Source organism: Ochotona curzoniae, unplaced genomic scaffold (genome assembly GCF_017591425.1).
Source record: "Ochotona curzoniae isolate NIBS_2020 unplaced genomic scaffold, NIBS_Ocur_1.0 contig_1014, whole genome shotgun sequence".
Lineage (NCBI taxonomy): Eukaryota > Metazoa > Chordata > Mammalia > Lagomorpha > Ochotonidae > Ochotona > Ochotona curzoniae.
The window spans coordinates 19,395,070-19,401,069 of record NW_024464920.1 but is presented as its reverse complement, the minus strand read 5'-3'; positions in this window follow the sequence as shown (position 1 = coordinate 19,401,069).

Below are 6,000 nucleotides of genomic sequence, written 5' to 3'. Positions count from 1 at the left end.
TTGATATTAAAGACTCATAATGCCAATATTATGTTCTCTTTGGTTAATGAGGAGCTTGGATTAGATGTTCTCTAGCCCTGCAAATTATTAAGAGGGAATAAAATGAGAAACAATTTATCTTTAAGATTATCACATGTACAGATAAGAAAAACTTATAAATAGCTTTCACTTATTAGGAACCTTGAAGAAAGTAAGGATTTTCTTCTAATCTAATAATAACTGATGCTTCTAGTAACTAAACCGAAAGACACTACATAATATAGAACCAGGAAAAATGTACTATTATTTGTATTTAAAAAGCAGATTTTATACAGAGAGGAGAAGAGATAGAGAAAGAGGCTTCTATTCACTGGTTCACTCCCCAAATGACCCCAGTGACCAGAACTGGGTTGATTTGGAGCCAGAATATTCTTCCAGATTTCCCACAAGGGTGTAGGGTCCCAAGGACTTTGTTCATCACCCACTGCTTTCACATATATAAGCAGAGCTGGTTCAGAAGTGGAGCAGCCAGGAAGCAAACTAGCATACAATAGCAGATGCCACAAACATTATTTTCTTTCTTCACTCTTTCTGCCTAGCTAAGAATTCCTTTGCTATAGTCATCACTTTTTTTTTCCCTCTAATGTACTGGCTTTAACACTGAATTAGGAAAAAGTGTACTATATTAATTATACATAAAAAGAACGAACAAGGGGCCAGTGTTAGTGGCATATCAAGCTAATCCTCCACCTACAATGCTGGTATCCCATAGAGGCACCAGTTCATTTCCTGGCTGCTCTTCTTCCAATCCAGGTGCCTGCTGATGGCCTGGGAAGGCACTGCAGGATGACCAAAGGCCTTAGGCCCCCTGTACCCATGTAAGAGTCACGGGGGCATCTCCTGGATCCTGCTTCCCAGCTTCAGACCCGCACAGCTCTGTTCATTGCAGTGCAGCTCTATCTCTTCCTCTCTATGCGCTCCTTCAAATAAAATAAACTTTTTTTTTTAAAGGCATCAATCATTAATTATGGAGAAAATGATTTCTCTTTTTGTGTACTATGTATAGCACTTTTTATATTTGCATTGAAAAATCTGTAACTACAGGAAAACTGGAAGTCAATGTCACACAGTCCAAAATGCGGTCTGCAACCTGTCAAGTGCTATAATTTTTCTACATTTGAAGTAGGATTCATGTCCCTGTCCTCTTTTGAGTCAGATTAAGATGGCTCACAGCCTTTTCTACACCTGTTTAGGAGGTCCCTTTGGATGCTACCTCATTCGGCTTAGAGAATTAACACCTCTCCAGTTCTCAAGTCTCTCATTCTAATTAGAAAGGGAGGAGCTGGTGTGTCTGAGTGAACATTATTATAATTACCAGGACTACTAACTGCAGAGTCAGCATGCAGAAATAGGCAGGTTATATGAAAAAGCAGACCAGGTATTATAATAGGTAAAATACAAGTATGGGGTCCGGTGTAGTGGCCTAGCGGCTAAAGTCCTTACCCTAAACATGCTGGGATCCCATATGGGTGCAGGTTCTAATCCTGACAGGCCCACTTCCCATCCAGCTCCCTGATTGTCGAGGATGGCCCAAAACCTTGGGACCCTGCACCTATGTGGGAGTCCCTGAGGAAGTTCCTGGCTCCTGGCTTCAGATAGGCTCAGCTCTGGCCATTGCTGCCACTTGGGGAGTAAATCATCAGATAGAATATCTTCCTCTCTGTCTTTCCTCCTCTCTGTATATCTGACTTTCCAATAAAAAAAAAAAAGAAAAAAACAGAATCTAGAGAAGATGTAGGATAGTCAGTGAGACTAAGAACCCCTCCCCCCCGCCATAACCCATGGTAAAGATACTGATACTGAAACTGGAAACTGTAAGAAGAAATAAATGATTAAAGTAGTCACATTATTAGCTTTATATTTACAAAGATAATTCTGGCTATACTTTGGAACTGCAGCTTGTGTAGTTTCCATCTGTGAGCTCCTATTACCTCCTCTTTTTGAAGCTAAAATCACTGTTGCAAAGCATTACAGCAAATTGCTCCTTCAATGCACTAAGAGTATGAGATGACTTGAGTTTCACACTTATATTAAATTTAAGCTATTTATTCTCACCTCTGAAGTCCAAGCTGCTTCAATTGCCATGGAGATGGTTTGCCTATGCTCATGCCATTTTAGTAACTGATAAGCTTCTCTTCGTGGTACCTGCCTCTGGGATTTTTTTGTATGAAATCTATACTTCTTTTTATAAGGCAATTTCTCATACCTGCGTGGTGCTTTCATTTAATTATGTGCAAGACTCCAGGCAACAGACAGACATTTTAGGCTATAATGATGCTATATTTTAATGGTGTGGTATTTGTACAGGTTTTGAAACATGTTTTAAAAACTTGGAAATAGGATATGAATAAATATGATCCGATACTCTGTAACACATTTGAGATGTTTGTCTCTTGAGATTAATCTGAAAGTCTGCTTAAGTGATCAAGTTAAAGCCATGTATCATATTTTATTATTGTTAGAGTTATCCATTTTCTAATATTGCTGAGCTATGTCACTAACTCAATGTACTTCTAAAATAAATGATAATAAATGAAAAGTTGCATTTATATCATTTATGTGACTAGGAAATGAATAAAATCATCTAAGGAAATAATGTTATCAGAACAACAGCCAGGAGCCCAGAGTGGTCCACAGAAACAGAACAGTAAGCTTTCTTCGGGACTAGGGAGAGGAGCTTTCTCTGGTCCTCACTTAGTTCCAACTCTGGATTCCTACCCTCTCTTGCAATGACCATCAGGGTTGCTCCAGAGCCCCCCACCCTAAACACACTTACACACACACACACACACACACACACACACACTAGAATAGACAGACAGAGAACAACAAGGAAAGCTTAGAAACAGACAGGAAATGGTCAGCGTGGACTCACACATACCTTACTAGGTAGGACACAAAGATTAGCTACTCCTCATTCACTGCCTTCCCAGGTACATTAACTGGGAGCTAGACTAAGAGAGGAACAGCCAAGACTCTAATCATCACTTCAAGTTGAGATGTTAGGTTGGCAAGCAGCTGCCCAGCATGCTGCGCAGAGGTTAGCAAATGTTTAAGACCCTTGGCAAGGCCCTGGCACAATGGCTGTATTGGCTGATTCTTCCCCTTGCAAGCCCTGGGATTCCATATGGCTGCTGGTTCATGTCCCAGCTGCTTCAGTTTCCATCCAGCTCCCTGAATGTGTCCTGGGAGAGAAATGGAGGATGGTCCAAGGCTTTGGGATCCTGCACCAAAGTGGGAGGGTGGGACGAAGCTCCTAACTTCAGATCAGCTCAGCTGTAGCCACTGGAGCCATCTGGAGAATGAACCAGTGGATAGAAGAGCTTTCTCTCCTTTTCTTTGTAAATCTGCCTTTCCAGCAAAAAGAAAGAAATCTTTCGAGAAGAGAGAGAGAGAGAAGAAGGAGGAGGAGGAGGAAGAAAGGAGGGAGGGAGGGAGAGAAGGAAAGAAGGAAGAACTCTTGGTAAAACTGAATGCAGAAATCATTCTTAAAGAGCCTTAAATCCACACAGCCGAATATTGCCTTCTCAAGGTAAGCTATTCAAAATGAGAAAGCAGATAAGTCTATCCACCAAGAGAAAGTACCAACAAGCATTACAAACAGCATGTGTGATCCTAATGTTTGCTTATGAGACAGAACAATACTTAAGTAAAATATCATGTAAAATATCATATTAAGTAAAATATACTTGAGTAAAATATCAATACTTCTGGAGCTTGGCTTCAGCATGCCCATTCCTGGCCATTACAACCATTTGGGGAGCAATCCTACAAATGGAAGATCTCCTTTTCTCTCTCTCCCCCTCCCTCCTTCTCTCTCTCCTACTGCCTCTGCCTCTTCCTCGCTGTAGCTCTGCCTTTCAAATAAATAAATAAACCTTTAAAAAAGGATAGAGTAAAAAGCGGATAACAAAAAAAAAGTATAAAACTCTCCATGGGTATTTTAAGAAAAAAAATGTAGAAAAAGAATGTTAAGTTTCTTGAGCGTCAGGTTGCACAATGAGCTGAGAGGATTAGTGCCTCCTCTCATCTCCTGTGTAGAAATGATCTTTGCTTCTCTTCTGGTCCTTTAATGTGACTTCACACATTCATTTTCCCTTAAATGTAAGTTCAGAACTACAAACTTGGCACTTTTTGCAGCATCTAAAAGCATTATATAAAATATGAAAAATCCTTCCAAACAGTGATTGACAAATAAATGAGTGAGGAAACGATGGCTCTTTGGAGTTCAGGATGACTGGTATAAAGAGCCTAGGGGTCAGGCGCACGGTTGTCATGCTGCCTTTGCTACTTCTTCACACGTGACATGAGTCAACTTTCTTTGAAATTTGATTAGCTCATAAATTATGAGTTGCTTAACAATGCCTGATTTCTGTGCGAATTATGCTCCCCCTTAAGAAGGTAACTGATTTTATGTGGTCTTCAGTTTAGTTTCTTTTAGACATCAGATCTAGAAGCAAGAAACATGCCATTCTTCCATTTGAGTACAAAATATAAATTGCAAACTTCTCAATACTGCAATCTCAAAACACCAGGTAGACAACACTGAAATGATCTGAATCACAGTGTTAATGGAAAATTGAAAACGGATGAAAATAGTTATCATGGTCACTACTTCTTGACAAAATGATGCCACTTAGAAGGTAATAAGCAACTCAGACAGAAGAGTGATTTAAAAATTTCAGGATAAACATAATGTTAGAGAATGGCATTAAAAGGCATCGTCTAAAGCAATCATATGAAAAGGAAGGTACTAGAAAACACTCCCCTGTGTGCTGCTTCAAAAACAAGGAATTTTCTCTATTGTGATTATAGTTTAATTAGGTATACTGGGCAGACAGTGAATGTAAAAGGTGCAGTTTGTAACACAACGAATTCTGCCAAGAGCTGCTTGCCTAGATGATACTATATATCTTTCAACCTGAATTTCTCCAGCATGTATTGCCCACAGTAAGCCACAGATTTCATTCTGAAGAAATGCACTATCCTTGCAATGAAATAGTTTTATAGTACTGAAACTTTAGAAGTCTTAACCAAAATCAAACAAAAGACCTGATACCCAGGCAAGGATGATTCATGACTATTGTGAGAAACGAAAATTAACCACTTTGTGACTTATATCACAGTATGATTTATGTCTATGACTAACATCTGCTTCATTCGTAGTATTACTACCACTTAAATATGTTAGTGATTTAGGCTAATTAATGATAAATATAAATCTTCATATTCACACCAATTAAAATCAGATCAATAAACTGAAACACATTTCAACAAAGGACAAAAGTCTTAAACTGTCAAATTAGTTGATTAATCAACATGTCTAAACCTTTCTCTTTTAATTCCGGTTATCTGATAAAACACAGATTCTAGTCCTCCCACTTTAAATATACTTCCATTAAATTACAAGATGAAAACATTTACTTATGAAACTCCTTGCTCAGTGCTACTTGAAAGGCTCTCTGCTAGCACTTGGTAACAAGTCATTTTGTTGTTCACAAGTTGAGGAGGTTGCTATGCAACGAGAAAGAGCGAGAGAGAGAGAGAGAGAGAGAGAAGGAGAATTTCAAGCCATAGGATATGAGTATGTAAATTAAGATATTAAAATAAAATTACTTGCATGTGTACATGTGTAGGCCAATACTATATAAATAGTCAGGCACTAATAATTCTAAAGTAGAAATCAGTTGTTTTTTTTTTGGTAAGGAAAAAAAACCACAGAAGCAGATAATTCCAGTTAGAAGCTTATAATGTTCTTAGAGTTAATTAGATCTATCGTTTAATTTGATCGCTCAAACTACAACATAGGCATAAGGCACAAAGAAAAGAACAGTGGGTGGACAGTTAGCAACTAAACTGGGCAAGCAGCTCAGGCAAGAGAAACCTCTTTTCCTTGCCTTCCATTGTGGCAACCCACATGTTAATATATAGAAGTAGAGCTTTGTCCTGAACTACAGCTAA